Genomic DNA, 18,324 nt, shown 5'->3' on the forward strand with positions numbered 1-18,324 from the left:
GAAGGAAGGAAGGAAGGAAGGAAGGAAGGAAGGAAGGAAGGAAGGGGAAGATTTTAGACCTCCAATAAAATATGACAAATTGGGGCGCCTGGGTGGCGCAGTCGGTTAAGCGTCCGACTTCAGCCAGGTCACGATCTCGCGGTCCGTGAGTTCGAGCCCTGCGTCAGGCTCTGGGCTGATGGCTCAGAGCCTGGAGCCTGTTTCCGATTCTGTGTCTCCCTCTCTCTCTGACCCTCCCCCGTTCATGCTCTGTCTCTCTCTGTCCCAAAAATAAATAAACATTGAAAAAAAAATTTAAAAAAAATATGACAAATTGAGTATCCACATCCATTCCTCTCCTACAAACCCCACTGAAAGAGAATCTAAGAGGGGCAGTAGTAGTGGTGGTAAAAACCTACAAGGGCAAAGAATAGGAGAAAATAAACCAAATGAGAATTACAGGGTCACTTAAAGGTGAAGAGGGTCTTGAATTTAACTGCTTTTGTTGGAGAAAGGGATTTTCTCTTCAGAAACTTGGAATGTCTCAGGATTTCAAGGCCCTGATTTCCTCTGAGGGTTCAGAATGAAGGTTTAGGGCTTAAAAACAAGCATTAATTGAAACATTGTGTGAGACGAAGACTATCACATTGCTGGGTGAAACCATTTTCTCTGGACCTGGCAATACATGGTCTTATTTTAAGTAATTGTACAAAATAGATTACTGGGTCCCTTGGATGGGTTAGTTGGTTGAGCCATCCAACTCTTGATGTCAGATCAGGTCATGATCTCACAGTCATGAGATCAAGCCCCATGTGGAACTTAGAGCTGAGCATGGAGCCTGCTTAAGATCCTCTCTCTCCCTCTTCCTCTACCCCTCCCCCACACAAATGCACATGCTCTCTGAGAGAGAGAGAGAGAGAGAGAAAGAAACAAAGAAACAAAGAAACAAAGAAAGAAAAAAGGGAGAGAGGAAAGAGAGACAGAGAAAGGAAGGAAGAAAAGAAGGAAGGAGGAAAGAAAGAAAGAAAGAAAGAAAGAAAGGGAAAGAGAAAGAAAAATAAAGAAAAGAAAGAAGAAAGAAGGGAGGGAAAGAGGAAAGAGAGAGAGAAAGGAAGAAAGGAAGGAAGGACAGAAGGAGGAAAGAAAGAAAGAAAGAAAAAAGGAAAGAAAGAAAAGTTCTTGAAAAAAAAATAGATTGTTAATGTAAGTTCCAGTTCAGGCCACAGGAAGAGCATGAGTGAAGACATAGTCCAGCAAAGGCAAAGATAATAGTGTATAAGTAGAACACGAGTGAGCAATGAGACTAGAAATTTTTATTGGAGCTCAATATGGAAGTGCAAAATAATGCCAAATGCAGACCAGAGTCAGAGGGTACACACTGGCCTTTAAATTAAGCCACTCAAAGCTTGTTGACGGGCCACTAAGCTTAAGATCATTAACCACTGAGTCTCATTTTGGATCCTAGTGCTGGTGAAATTTGGAAAATTATTTACTACTCTCTTACACTGTAATATCAGTATCTGTATTCTGAGGCTCACAATCCTTATTTAACAGGATTGTTGCAAGATTTAAATATGTGTACATTGATTAGCATCAGGTCAGTAGCAAAACAAGCCAATTTAGGACAGCAGCCAAGCCTATAAACAACCAACCAACCTTAAAGGTCAACCACAAAAGCCTCCAGCTTCATCAACATACCTAAAAATTTACAATCAGAAAATTATGAAAGAACTTATTTTAATTTAAATGTGCATGGGGGCAGTCAATTAAGCATCCAACTTCGGCTCAGGTCATGATCTCACATGTTTGTGTGTTCGAGTCCTATGTTGGGCTCTGTGCTGCCAGCTCAGAGCCTGGAGCCTGCCTCGGATTCTGTGTCTCCCTCTCTCTGCCCCTCCCCCACTTGCACTCTGTCTCTGTCTTTCTCTCCCTCTCAAATATAAATATTAAAAAATAATAATAACTAAAAACTTAAATTTAAATTTAAAAAAAAGCATGGGGATATCTGCGTGGTTCAGTCAAATGAGCATCAGACTCTTGATTTCAACTCAGGTCATGATCCCAGGGTCCCAAGATTGAGCCCCGCATCATGCAAGCTCTGTGCTGAGCATGGAGCCTGCATATGAACGTTTCTCTCTCTCCTTCCCCTCCTCTGTCCCACTCTCTCTTGCTGTCTCTAAAATATAAACAAGGAAACAAACAAACATGCATATACATTCTGTACTGCTTCAAAAAATAAAACTGTATATTTAACTAATTTGGGGACAGGTTAATCACAACCTTTGCAATGGTTATACCTCTAAACCTCCAGCTTTTCAATACAAAATATTTATTTTCTTGTGTGTCAATAAATTGTGTATATATTTTTCATTTATTTATCATTATGATAAGTGTACTCTTTAATCCCCATCCCCTATTTCCCTCATCCTCTCCCCACCTCCCCTCTGGTAACTATCAGTTTGTTCTCTATAGTTAAAAGTGTGTTTCTTGATTTCTCTCTCTCTTTTTCTTCCCTTGCTCATTTATTTTGTTTCTTAAATTCCATATATCAGTGAGATCATATGGTAATGGTATTTGTTTTTCTCTGAGTAACATATTTTGCTCAGCATTATACTCTCTATCTCTATTCATGTTGCTGCAAATGGCAAGATTTCATTCTTTTTGATGACTGAATAATATGCCATTGTGTATATATACCACATTTTCTTTACCCATTTATCTATCGCTGGACCCTTGAGCTGCTTCCATTGTTTGGATATTATAAATAATGCTGCAATAAACATAGGGGTGCATATATCCCTTCAAATTAGTGTTTTTGTATTCTTAAGGTAAATACCCAGTAGTGTGATTACTAGATTTTAGGGTAGTTCTATTTTTAATTTTTTGAGGAAACTCCATATTGTTTTCCACAAAGCCCGCATCCATTTGTATTCCCACCAACAGTCCATGAGGATTCCTTTTTCTCCATATCCTCCCCAATACTTATTGTTTTGTGTTTTTTATTTTAACCATTCTGAAAGGTATGAGGTGATATGTTATTGTGGTTTTGGTTTCATTTCCCTGATGATGAGTGATGTTGGGTTGTTTCATGTGTCTGTTGGCCATCTGGATGTCTTCTTTGGAGAAATGTCTGTTCATGTCTTTTACCCATTTTTATATTGGACCACTTGAAGGGTATTGAGTTGTATCAATTCCTTATGTATTCTGGGTTTTATTTATACTTAACTCTTTTTTTTTTTTTTTTGGTTTCAGGAGTAGAATTTAATGATTCTTACATACAATACCCAGTGCTCATCATAACAAATGTCCTCCTTAATACCAATAACCCATTTAGCCCATCACCCAACCACCTCCCTCTCCCAACTCTCAGTTTGTTCTCTGTAGTTAAGAGTCTCTTATGGTTTGCTTCCCTCTTTCTTTTTTTCCCTTGCCATATGTTCATCTGTTTTCTTTCTTAAATTAGACATATGAGTGAAATTATATGGTATTTGTCTTTGACTGACTTGTTTCACTTAGAATAATACACTCTAGCTCCATCCATTTGTTGTTACAAATGCAAGATTTTATTTCTTTTTTATGACTAAGTAATATTCCATTGCATGTGTGTGTGTATGTGTGTGTGTGTGTATGTGTATATGTATATATATTTATATACATATATATATTTACATACATATATATGTATATGTATATGTATACATATACATATATTTACATACATATATATGTATATGTATATGTATATAAATATATGTATACGTATATACATATATATACATATATATGTATACATACACACACATAACACATATCTTCATTATCCATTCATTAGTAGGTGAACATTTGGGCTCTTTCCATAGTTTGGCTATTGTTGATAATGCTATTCTAAACATCGGGGTACATATGCCCCTTCAAATCATTATTTTTGTATCCTTTGAATAAATACCTAGTAGTGCAATTTCTGGGTTGTTGGTTAGTTCTATTTTACTTTTTGAGGAATCTCCATACTGTTTTCCACAGTGGCTGCACCAGTTTTCTTTCCCACCAATAAAGTAAGAGGGTTCCCCTTTCTCTGCATCCTCACCAATGAAAAAAAGACAGTCTCTTCAACAAATGGTGTTGAGAAAACTGTACAGCAACGTGCAAAAGGATGAAACTGGACCACTTTTTTTACACCAAAATGAAAAATAAATTCAAAATGGAATAAAGATTTAAATGTGAGACCTGAAACCATAAAAATTCTAGAAAAGAATACAGAAAGTAACTTCTTTGTCATTGGCCATAGCAACTTTTCTCTAGATATATATCCTGAAGCAAGGAAAACAAAAGCAAAAATAAATTATTGAGACTACATCAGAATAAAAATTTCTGCCCAGCAAAGGAAACAATTAACAAAACTAAAAGACAACCTACATAATGGGAGAAGATATTTGCAAAAGACAAATCTGATAAAGGGTTAATGACCAAAATATATAAAGAACTGATACAACTCAATGCCCCAAAATGAATAATCCAATTTAAAAATGGGCAGAAGACATGAACAGACATTTTTCCAAAGAAGATATCCAGATGGCCAACAGACACATGATAAGATGCTCAACATCACTGATTATCAGGGAAGTGCAAATCAAAACTACCATGAGATTCCACTTCACACCTGCCAGAATGGCTAAAATCACTAACACAAGAAACAATAGCTGTTGGCAAGGATGTGGAAAAAGGAGAACCCTCTTGCACTGTTGGTGGGAATGCAAATTGGTGTAGCCACTGTTGAAAGCAGTATGGAGGTTCCTCAAAAATTTAAAAGTAAAACTACCGTACAACCCAATAATTACACTACCAGGTATTTACCCAAAGGATACAAACATTTAAAAAGTTTTTTTAAAGAAGTATGGTCATCTGAAAGGGCAGGAGAATCTGGACTGTGTTCACTCATGTGGCTGTTCGCAGAAAACTGCTACAGCTCACTGAGCTGTTTAGAGGGCATGGCAGCTGCCTTTCCCAAGATGAGTGATTTAAGGGTGTGTGTGTGTGTGTGTGTGTGTGTGTGTGTGTGTGTGTGAGAGAGAGAGAGAGAGAGAGAGAGAGAGAGAGAGAGAGAGAGGCAGAGACAGAGACAGACAGAAAGAAACCAAGACAGACTCCACAATCTTTCATGATCCAATCTCAGAAAGGCAATTTGTCACTGCTTTTATGCCACTAATCACACAAACTCTAGTGCAAAGTGGGAGGAGACTACACGAGGGTGTGCATAGCAAGAGTCTAGATGATTGGGGACCATTTGGAGACTGGATACCTTTGGTTTGTTATAATGACTGGTGATTGTTATTAGCATGGGCAAAGAACAAGGATTTTAAAGTCTTGAACAAGAAAGAATTGTATCCACTCTTTAAACTGTCAACAGTGTTGCCAAATAGCTCTTCTATGCTTTGTGTACATTACCTTTTCCCATATGTACACACCTGGGCCTCTCCATACCTGGCTTCTGGCAATTCCCTATAAAATGCTGTTTCTTCTGATCTCCACAAATCTTCCTTCTGGCTGCAGTGCCTTCTTCACTTTGGCAACCCTTCAAACTCCCTCTTTAGGATTTAGTACAAATACCTTCATCTCCTGGATGCATTCCCTGATCACATTAAGCAGATGAGCCCTTGCTTTTCTCTGCCTTGTTTACATCTTTGTTATAGTACTTACAGTACTTATTACACTGCTGTAACTACCTTTGTCAGCTTTCTCCCTTAGAAGACTAAGAGTCCCAGCAGGAACATGTTGTATAATCTTAGTTTAATCTCTGCGTCCCCATACCTTACACAGTCCCTGCACACAGCAAATACTTCTTAATACAAGTTTGTTGAATGAATGAACCACTTAGTGAGATGTTGTCTGTGTTGGTGGACATGTGTTTACAAGGATGGTGGCATTTGAGAGAGAACTGCAGAACGTAAGAGCTTGAGAACTGATGTGCTCTCTTTCAACCCAGATTCTGCTTTGTTGCATTCATGTCTTATTCAAGTGAAAATTCACCTTCACATTTCATATGTTTTTACAAATAAACATCTCGTATCTTTGACAAAAGGATAACCGAAAGTTGTGTTTTCATAGATCATGTTTGCAAATTTTAGGGGACACTACCTGATTAATACGCTTATCTTTTGGAAAATGTTCATGTTAAAGAGCTTAGGATCCAGTAGAAACCAAGAAAGAATAATCGTGCCTCAGTATATTTAATGATGTTTAAATGTTGAACTCCAAGAGTTAATACATGCATCTTATGTTGCAGCCACTACAATTTATTAAACTGGATCTACAATAATAGGATAAAAGGTTACTATCCTCAAAGATAAATGGGCTAAGTTATGAACAACAGTAATCTGAAGCTATGAAAACTGAAGTTTACTATGCTAAAAGAGTTAATGCAGTATGTAAATGTATTAACTTAAGGAGTAGCTTATTAACAGAAGCACCTGTGCTATTTAGGCATCATTTAGTAGCCTCCTAGGGCTTGGGGCTTTACTTCTGGTGTTTGATCCCAGAATTGTCTGTTTTTGTGTATTTCTATTTATGAAAGATTCAGCCTGCCAGTCATGATCATGCCTTGACTGACTTCCACTAAATCTTCCAGATACTGAATGGCTTCCTGGACCTTCACATGGTCCTAAACTCCTCCGATGCTCTTAGAAATATAGCTATTTCAATGTATATTCATTCATTCAGGTAGCCTTTTGGCAAAGAGCAATTCAATGTCAACTATATGTCAGGCATATATAAGGATAATAGAGGTCAAAAAGAAAGACACTTTTAGCTATATCTCTTGATATTTAGTTTCTAGTGGGCAAATATCGGAAATACTAATCTAGCACATTATAATACAATAAATAAATATTACAGATAAGGATGTGAACTGTGGTGAAAATAAAACAAAGTAAAGGGTGCATGAGTGACTTCCCTTAGGAGGTGATATTTAAACTAAGTCCTGAATTATAGGAAAGAACTGCCATGATGAATATCTGGGGAATGAGAACTTTAGAGAAACAGAGACTAACAAGTGCAAGGTTTCCATTGTTGGAACAAGTCTGGCAAGTATGGGAGTCAGAAAGTTAACAAGTATAGTTGGAGCATGTCAAAAGATGGAGAGGTGCAGTATGAGAGCCAGGAGGAGCTAGATCAAGAAGGAAGACTATGGAAAGAGGCTCAGATTTTGTTTTAAATTCAGTTGAGAGCCATGGGGTGGATTTCAAAAACCGAAGGGATGTTCTGACCCTCCTAAGCTGGTAACATAATCATTAGCTCCTGAATTTACATCTGTGACAAAAGGTCTTCAAAGTATCTAAAAGTAGAGGTGGCTTGGGTTTCAGAAGAGTACACTGTCTCTTCTATTTACAATGTTCACATATCATGGAGCTTCAATACAGAGTCCCACCCTGACTCAAGTTCAGGAAGTCCTTTCTCCTAGATTCTATATTCTACTTTTACCTTTTGGTTAGACAGGCACTCAATTCTTCAGTCATTCTCAGCCTTTTTAACTCCCTTGTCGGGTCCATATTAGAGAGCTATAAGGAAACTTCCCCCTCCCCATCTCCTCCTCCCCTCCCAAAAAAACAAATGAACCCCCAAAACTCAAATGTCTCAACTCCATCCTGGGCTTCTTAAGACTAAAAATGATTAAATGGATTAGGCCCTTAAAAATACAATTTTAACACAGCCAGATAATGCCAAATATTCCTTGCTCATTCAGTGTCATAACTGATCATTATTTTTTACAAATTGGAGCACATTCAATGGATATTCTAGGCCCAGAACATTCAGACCGCTTAAGAAAGTTCTTAACCTACTAACTTTATTTATTTTTTTTTAATTTTTTTTTCAACGTTTATTTATTTTTGGGACAGAGAGAGACAGAGCACGAACGGGGGAGGGGCAGAGAGAGAGGAAGACACAGAATAGGAAACAGGCTCCAGGCTCTGAGCCATCAGCCCAGAGCCTGACGCGGGGCTCGAACTCACGGACCGCGAGATCGTGACCTGGCTGAAGTCGGACGCTTAACCGACTGTGCCACCCAGGCGCCCCAACCTACTAACTTTAGATAAAAGATCATTTACTTTAAGATATTTCTTACCCCTGGGGCACCTGGGTGGCTCAGTCAGCTAAGCATCTGACTTTGGCTCAGGTCATGATCTCACCATTTGTGGGTTTGAGCCCCACATCAGGCTCTGTGCTGACAGCTCAGAGCCTAGAGCCTACCTCAGATTCTGTGTCTCCCTCTCTCTCCCCTCCTCCCCAGCTCACCATCTGTCTTTCTCCCTCTGTCAAAAAATAAATAAACATAAAAAAAAATTTTAAAGATATTTCTTACCCCTTTCCTCAAAAATTCTCCTCCTCAATATTATCAAGACCATGCTTTTTCCATATAAGGTTTCTATAATGGAAAACTATTAAAAACAAACAAAAGTGCACCTTGTATAAACAAGTATAGCCGAGGTAGAAAGAGACTCAGTTATGTGGATGCCCCCTTTATACTTTGTCTTCCTGGGACTCGATGCTTCAGGAACTAAAGTAAACTTTTATTTCTGTCTTTGAACAATATTGTTATAAATAACCCTTAGACCCCAATCAATATTTGAAGTAAAAATTTAGATTAAAAAAAAAACAAAATGTCCTTAAACATGAGCATTTATGTTTTTGGGATTAGACAAGGAATAATAAAAAAGTGACTAACTTTGCATATCTGTACTTCTTTATTACCTACCGGATGTGTAAATATATAATGTCCATTGGTTTTGATAGCACTACAAGGAACGTCTGTGTGCAGCAGCACTGTTCTCAGACTCTGTAGAGGGAAAATAAACTTGAACCTCAACACCATAAATGCATTTTTGGTTATTAAAAAGTCCAAGCTGTTAAAATTATGTTGTAATTAAGGTAGGTAACAAAATTCTTAAGTTTATATGGAAGTCAAAACAATTACGTATGGCAAAGCAAATGCTTTTACAGTGAAACATAAATTAAATATATCCTAAGGATTTGGTTGTGTTGTATATAACTGAATGATGATCAAATTTTCTTTTGTTGTGTTCACCTTCAAGTTGGCTTTTTTCTCCACAAATAGCATTAGAAAATAACACTTAAGTGATCTATTGTAATATAAATTTAAATGAATTCAAAATAGAGAATGATGTGAATGTTTAACTGAACTGCCACAGTTTTACTTTTGGTAATTTGATCGAGATTTTGTGCAAGATCTAAATCCAGGAGACTTGGGTTTTGTAGGTAATACTTTTCCTTCACTTCTCAAAAAATAAACTTAGCCAGCTTAGGTTAGAAAAATTATAATTGGTAAGCTTGCAAAGGAAAGCTTCAGCCCACTTCAAATTTCTCTTTTGGAGATGGAACATAGGTTTTAAAAAATAACATTAAAAAATAATAATGATTCAATTATCATGCAATCAAAACAGATTTATTAAGAACTAAAAGAGCAGAACTTTTTGTATATGTAATTTATTTATTTTTTAATTTATATCCAAGTTAGTTAGCGTATGGTGCAACAATGATTTCAGTAGTAGATTCCTTTTAATGCCCCTTGCCCATTTAGCCCATCCCCCCTCCCACAACCCCTCCAGCAATCCTCTTTGTTTTCTATATTTAAGAGTCTTTTATGTTTTGTCCGCCTTCCTGTTTTCATACTATTTTTGCTTCCCTTCCCTTATGTTCATCTGTTTTGTATCTTAAAGTCTTCATATGAGCAAAATCATATGATATTTGTCTTTCTCTGACTGACTAATTTTGCTTAGCATCATACCTTCTAGTTCTATCCATGTAGTCGCAAATGGCAAGATTTCATTCTTTTTGAATGCTGAGTAATACTCCATTGTATGTATATATATATATATATATATATATATATATATATATATATCTCACATCTTCTTTACCATTCATCCATCAATGGACATTTGGGCTCTTTCCTAAAAGAGCACAACTCTTTATTTAAATTCTACTCTGAATTTACCTGTAAGCTCCCCACTTATTAAAAAAAAAGTGGTCTTTATCCATTCTGTAGAGGTAAATTAATAAAATTTGAGGTGCACAATTTGAAGATATATCTGTTCAAAATACATGTGGAAACATTGATAATAAACATGTGTAGCTAACATTTATCCAGAGGAGAGAAAAATAGAGAAAGGAAACAAGAATATTTAAAAATTGTATGATTTTTTCCACTCTGCACAATAACCTTTGATGTGGACCAAATAAGCTGTAAATTCTAGGCCATCAAAACAAAGGAGTAATTATCAAAGAGAGAACCAGAGAGAAATTATTATCATATAGACGTTAAGAGTTCAGGCTCTGGACTCAGTCCTTGATTTCAGTCCACATTCTGTCTCTTATTAGCTGTATAATTTGAGGTAATTCTCTTATTTCAAGACTCAGTTGCCTCATGTTTAAAATGAGAATAATACTGGGAAGATTAAGTAAGGTCATGTATATGAAGTACTTGGTACAATGCTTAATTCATTGTTCACACTAAACAATGGTTATTTCCATTCATCCATTCAACATCTATTTATTAGGTACCAGGTATATATGCAAGGTATTCTGCTGGTGAATAGGAATATAACAGAGGCAAGATTCTTGTCATGGAACTTAATAAGAAGGACAGAAAATTAAATAATCCATTATAAGAAAGTGCTGTGGGAATATGGGAGCACATGATCATTCTTGAAGAGGGCGGGGGAAGAGGTAAACCAGAGAAAGCTGCTTGGAGATGATTTTTAAAAGTTTAGAAATGCAGGAATAGACAGGGGTTAAGCAAGAAACAAGGTAAGAAATGCTCCAGACAGAGGAAAAAACATATGCAAATAGGCCTATTATTTTTCAGAGATTGAGATGGACATACACTTTTCCTATCATCACCTCTAGTTATTTTTACTTACCGTGACCTCTGCCTAGCATACTTTTCTGCCTCTTTGTATGCTCCCTCCCCATTCCACCTCACCCATACACAGTGGTTTGTAATGGTCAAGGAAAGGTGTTATCAGGACCTACAAGGTCATATTAGTACTGTTTAAATCACACAAAGTTATATGAAATTTATTTTCAGAGCCACAAGAAGTCATTGAAGGTTTTTAAGTGTGTGTGTGTGTGTGTGTGTGTGTGTGTGTGTGTGTGTGTGAAAGAGAGAGAGAGAGACAGAGAGAGAGAGAGAGTGCATATGTATGTGACACCATTGCTTCCTGGAGGGTACTATTCTTCATTGTACTTTACTTAGACAGCATCAACTTACATTGAGAAGAGAAGAAATGGATCTTCCTGGATGCTGAGAAAAAAGACCCATGGATGAAATGGTCCAGAAGCTGAAAGTTATAGCATTAATTTAAGATTTATATAGCTCTATAGTCAGTGTGAAAACAGTATCTGCTGTGATACTAAACTCATATATGCAGCAAGAAGAGAAACTGAACCCAGCAGAGTATAAAGGCATAAATGTTCAGAATGTGCAGCCCAAAAGATAGTGACAGCTGTGGTGACAACAGAAACATGACTGTCTGCTGAGAAAACTCACAAGAGGCTTTTATGCCAGATTGCGATGCAAGAAATGGACCGTAATGGGTCAGAGACAGAAGAGAAATTGGGAAAATAATTTGATATGCTTATTATACTCCAAATAAACTCCATATTTCTCCACTTAACTTAGAGGTTTCTCTGATGTCTATGCTCTCTTTACCTCCCTTTCCTCATCTCTTGCCACATCCCCAAGTTGCCTCTGGACTTTCACTTTCTTTATGCCTGCTTCTCATCCCCTGCTGCTTTACACATGGTTTCATTTTGCTAGATCATTCTTTCCTTATCCACTTGCTTAATTTCTCCCTAGCCTTCAGATCTGTCCTTCTATGTTGATTGTTCAAGAAAGCTTTTCTAAGCACAGTATATGCCTCTGGTTACATTCTTTGCCTGTCAGAGCACTTCCCACACTTTACTCTCTGCCCCAACAAACTATAACTTGTGAAAGTAAGGATCTAACTTCCAGAGGACTCATGGAATCCATGATAGCACTGTTGCATAGTGGCCGTTTAATAAGTGTTTGTTGGAGGCTGGATCTGACCTGCCAGTTGACTGACTGAATGAATGAATGAATGAGATAAAAAAAAATCAAAACAAAAAGACTTAAGAGCACACATGAAAAGAAAGAAGGGAGAGCAGGACACTGTAATGGCGCTTTACCCACAATGTTTAAAAGGATTTTACTGCTCATCTTTGTATTGCTTCATTATCAGTGTACAAAAATGTAACAGATTTCTGTATATTGATTTTGTATCCTACTACATTCATTTATCAGTTCTTGTAGTTTTTGATGGAATCTTCAGGGTTTTCTATGTATAATATAATGTCATCTGCAAGTTGTGAAAGTTTTACTTCTTCCTTACCAATTCGGATGCCTTTTATTCCTTTTTGCTCTCTGATTGCTGTGGCTAGGACTTCTTAGTACTATGTTGAATAAAAGGGGTGAGAGAGGACATCCCTGTCTTATTCCTGACCTTAGGGGAAAAGTCTCAGTTTTTCACCATTGAGTACGATGTTTGCTGCAGTTTTTTCATATATGACCTTTATATTGAGGTAGATTTCCTCTAAGCCTCTTTTGTTGAAGGTTTTTTATCATGAATAGATGTTGTACTTTATCAAATGTCTTTTTTTCATCTATTGAAATGATCATATGGTTGTCATCCTTTCTCTTGTTGATGCAATGTTTCACATTGATTGATATGTGAATATTGAACCGCCCTTGCATCCCAGGAATAAATCTCACTTGATCATGGTAAATGATTTTTTTTCATGTATTGTTGGATTTGATTTGCTAGTATTTTGTTGAGGATTTTTGCATCTATGTTCATTGGAAATATTGGCCTGTAGTTTTCTTTTTTTGTAATGTCTTTATCTGGTTTTGGTATCAGGGTAATGCAGGCTTCATAGAATGAATTTAGAAGGGTTTTTTTTTCTCTTCTATTTTTTGGAATAGTTTGAGAAACTAAGTATTAACTCTTCTTCTTTGGTAGAATTCACCTGTGAGGTTACCTGGTCCTGGACTTTTGTTTATTGGGAGGTTTTTTGTTTGTTTCTTTGTTTATAACTATTTCAATTTCATTGTTGGTAATCAGTCTGTTCAAATTTTCTATTTCTTCTTGGTTCAGTTTTGGTAGGTTAAATGTGTCTAGGAATTCCTTCATTTCTTCCTAGTTGTTCAATTTGTTGGTGTAGAGGTTTTCATAATATTCTGTTCAACTGTTTGCATTTTTGTGGTGCTGGTTCTTATTTCTTCTCTTTCAGTAGTAATTTTGTTCATTTAAGCCCTCTCTTTTAAATTTAAATATCAAAGGTCTGTAATGCAGTGTCAATTAAAATAAATTAGAAGTGACACCTGTCGCCAAGCTTGAGTAACTAGAATTTTGAGAGAATAAGAAACTTAAAGTTCTTCATATGACTCTTTTGAATATACAAAGCAATAGGCCATGTTTCAACATCTAGTAAATAATAGAAGGCTGAATAATATTTACAAGTCAGATACCTTTGAAGACAGTAAGATATAACAGCAAGTTTTGGGTAATATTCCTTTCTTGTTACATCTTGCCATCATAAAATTTATATTTTATCACCTATAAATGTAGTAATTTGTTTGAAAGAAGATCTCCTATGAGATTTTAGTTTTATGATCATTATTTTTATTACTAACCTCAAGATTCTTGTTGCTTGTTTACTTGGGGTTATGGAAAATTGTACTTAATCTCTGTAGATTTTTTCTTTAATAAATTGGATTTAAAAGCACTCAAATTTAACCTGCTGGCAATTATTTAATTGCTCTTATTATAATTAAATCAATCTTTGCAAAAGAATTAAGTCAACATGTATACAAGATTGTTCAGAGTCTCAGGAAATTAGGATCAATGAATTAATTCAATTAGGATTAAATAAAATAGTGTTGAGTGTAACAGAAATATTTGTAAAAAATAATGCCATTACTATATCAGCAAGAATCTGTGAACTTAAACCAAGATTCCTTAATTTTTATAGAACACTGGCAAAGCCCACCCAGTTGATGATCAATATCTATGTTCTCTTATGTTTGGCACACTACTACACTACATTCTAGCCCCTTATGATGTGGGGCCAAGAGTTCAAGTTCTGGACAGCTAATGTGGGCCTGAATGATGTGTATTCTCCAAGCCTGGTTCCTAAACCTTTGAACAAGATGCTCCAGATCCTTTTTCTACCTGTTTGCTATCTAGCTGCAGAAAATCCTTTGGAAGTCTCCAAGACCTTAGAACGTAGTGGAAATACATGACAGAAGCCTACAGAAAGAAAGAGAAACCTGAGAAACCATGAAGAGTAACATCTACCACTTCCTGGCTTAGAAGTGATATGAGTAAAAAATAAATCTCTACTATGGTAAGCCATCGAGATTTAGGGATAGTTTATTACAGTAGATAGTCTAATCTGAATAATATAGGGGATATGAAGAAGATTCTAAACTGAGTCTGATGCTTTCCTTTCTTAAATACCACCCAACATGCTCAACCTTGCTACATACTGAATTATCATTAATTGTGTACAAATTGGTCTCAACAAAGATAGCATTGATCTGGATATTGCTAGGAAATCTATTTATCAATTGTTTCCTGCATTTTTATAATAAAAAATGTGAGTTTAAATTAGAAGTATATAGTATTTACCATAGAGCCAAACTATTCTCCTTTTGTCCCACAGAACACTAAAACACCTTTGTTAGTTCTTAGTAATACTTTCTTCTCCCACATGGTCTGTATTTTCTGTAAGATCATTTTACTGGACAATTTCCTATTGGTAGAAAAAGAATATTTTGGGCTTCTAGGGAGTCTGATTTAATGAAAATCCATATTAGTAGTCAAAACCCATTTTGTCAAATCCTATCATGAAATACTCATTCAAATTAAAGTTAATCCTCATTTTATTTCATCTTATAAAATGAATATACTTTCTTCTTTCTATTTAAAAAAAACAAAATTATATGCTAGTTATCAGACTGACTAGCTATTAGCAATATAAAGTTTCTCATTCTTTAAATACATAGAAAGAGTTTGGTCATGATGGCTAACAAAAGTAGTACCATTATTTCTAAAGTACTATACATTATTTTCACTTAATTATACCCAGAAGCCACATCAGAATAACAAGGAATCACTGTTATTCTAAAATAGCATTTTTGGATTACTAATTTTATGGGTGAATGCAATGTTCCCCTTAATTCTAAAAGGAAGTGAGCATTTTGTATTACATTAAATTTCTCATTTTACAGATGAAAATATTGAGATTCAGAGCAGGAAGGTAACTTGTTTAAGGTTCCACAGCTAATAAGTGGGAGAGCTGCATTTGACCCTAATGAGATTGGCTCTGATAGCTTGACCTTTTAATGACTAAATCCATTGACCAGAATTTTTTAGACTGGAGAACTTACAGATTGTTGAGAATGTATCTGTGGTTCCCTAAGGATCTATAGACCCTAACTGAGAAATACTACAATTAACTACTGAACATAGTCTCATTATAGCTTGGTCTAGTACAACTATAAACACAAATTTACACAGAAACTACAAGGCAGTTGCACGATGATAAAAAAAGCTATAGAATTACCTAAAATATGTGTGTACATACATGCACATCTGTCTATCCATCCATTTATTCATCCAGTTATTGAAGACTCTGGACTTGGTTGTGCACAAATAGAGACATTAGTTTTCTCTAATCACTGCCTTTGCAGTGCTCTGGAAGCAGTCTCTAAATCTAGGTCTGCACACAGCTGTAACACCAAGACTTTAAAAGTAATAAAGGAGCAAGGGTACTTGAAAGAGTATCAGTTTCCATACACTCAATTTCTTATGTGTTCTTTTCTAATACTGATCTAGTTTTGAGAGATCTGTGGGAGACACTCAAAGGCAGTTTCTCCCTCTCCATCTCTCTCTCTCCCTGTGTCTCCCTGAGGCACACACTTCAAAAATCTCCCTGGACATCAAAGAAAGTGATTTCAAAATATTGACCTAAGAAAATATATCACCGTCAATGGATAACCAAGGAAATACACACCATTTTACGACTTGTGCCTTTCCCTATCTTGTAGACATTTCTGTTAAAGCTGAAAAACTGACACTCAAAATGGATTGGTTTTGTTAATTATTGTTTAAACAATACATGTTCCATCTTCCCACTTTTGTCAAAGAATGCATCAATTTTGAGGGGGTTCCACAAAGGCAAAGCATGTAACATATGGGTAAGAAATATTAAAAATTGAAAACAGCTTTTTTCATGTATTTAAATGTAAGCAGTTCTTTTCAGCTTTCTCATCTTTGGGACATGTTTTTAGATGAAAAGAAAAATTTTGAAGAGTTAAAGCAGTATAGGTTAATGAAGTAGATCCTTTTAATATAATTGGAATATTTTTTGAGACCACCAAAATTTTCAAGATACTTTGGATAAAACTTTTATGATTTCTTTCAGAGTTGGTATGTATTATTCAACAAAGGAGTTAAAACTTGTTTTATCAAGTCATATCATGAAATACTTATTCTAATTACTCAGTTCTCCTCTTATCTCATCTTATAAAATGACTATATTTTCTACTTTTTATTTATGAAAAATAAAGGTATATACTAGCTTCTAGACTGGTTAGGTTTTAACAATAGAGAAATTTCCCTTTGTTAAGATATAAGGAAAGTTTGATCATGATGGCTAGTAAAATTGATAGTGTTCTTTCTAATTTCATATGGAAAAATTTAATTATTCCCAGTGACCAAGTAACAGACCCTGATAGATGAATGTACACATATTTAACAAGGAAATATTTCTGGGTAAATAAATGATTTATGATCTAGGCTTTGTATTACATGCATTACTTTTAAAAATTAGTAATAAGAAATAGCACATTGATTTACAATTTTGTTTTATAAATTATTATAAAATTGTATGAATTAATCTTATCTTGATTGAGAGGATTCTATCTTACAAGACATGTTCTATACTATTTTTCTCAGTTTTTTGTAATACTTTTGAAAACGAGTATTAACATGCTTACTTGACTAGAAAAATGCCATTAGACTTTCCTTATCACAAAGTATTTTTTTCTGTTTTCCAAGTTTTATTTTTAAGAGGTATCTATTGATATTTCTTGAATATGTCTCTTCTTTATTCACTGGTATGTATAATTGCATTTAAACTGCAGCATAATGATTTGTCCAAGTATTAGTGTCATCAGTTCAAGTGCAAAAACTTGCTTGGCAAATAGTAATGTTATGTTTACAATTAGTAGTGTCGTTGACTTATTAAATAAGTGCGATGATAGCCATTTTGTAACATAGTATTGTTTGAGGATGAGAAGACAGAATCAGTAACTATGCTATAAGCCAGCATACTGTATTTTGCTAAGATTTTTATTGCCCAAGTTGAGATTTAGAGAACACCATCTAATCTGTAGCACACAGCAATCCATGTTGTATCACACAAGGAGTCTGTGGTGTGTGCCAAACAACTCTATTAACAGGCAAGAGAGAGTGTAATTTAATGAAACAAACAAGGATAGGATAGGCTGCTGCTTCAAAAGGTCACAGATAGCCAATTTAATGTAAAACTTTTTTCTTTTCTACTGATGAACACTACTCTGGTTTGGATTCACTGTTTATTAGATTTTCTGTTCCCTCTTTCTTGATTTACTTTCACTTCTGTAAGAACACATTCTCAAGTCCCTTCCTAACAAAGAGGTCGTCAGAGGTAATACTGCATCTATGAATACTTTAAAATGGCTTTAGTTGACCCTTACATTTGATTAGGTGTTTTGGTTGTTTATTAAATTCTGACTAGCAAATCATTTCCCAACAGAATTTTGAAGATGCTACTCCATTAGATTCTCGCATCCAGTGTTACTGCTAACATTTTGAGATTGGTATAATTCCTATTATTTTGTAAGAAGACTTGTTTTTCTGCCTGGAAACCTGTTAAGATCTTCCCTTCATCCCTGGAATATTGAAATATTCAAAGTGCCTCACTGTGGGTTCTGGGTATTTTTGCCCATCTATTATACGAGGTATTTGATGGGTTCTTTCAGTCCTAAGACTCCTGGCTCTTTAGCTCTGGGAACTTCTTTTCTGTCATTTCTTTAGAATTTCCTCTTTATCACCTTTGTTCTTTTTTCTGGAAATTGTAGTATCTGATATTAGACTCTCATCAGAAAGCATTTTCTCTAAGATTTTATTTTGAAGTAATCGCTACTCCACCATGGGGCTTGAACTTACAACCCTGAGATCAAGAGTTGTATACTCTACCAACTGAGCC

This window comes from Herpailurus yagouaroundi, unplaced genomic scaffold (genome assembly GCF_014898765.1).
Source record: "Herpailurus yagouaroundi ecotype Mexico unplaced genomic scaffold, PumYag 182, whole genome shotgun sequence".
In the NCBI taxonomy this organism is placed as follows: domain Eukaryota; kingdom Metazoa; phylum Chordata; class Mammalia; order Carnivora; family Felidae; genus Herpailurus; species Herpailurus yagouaroundi.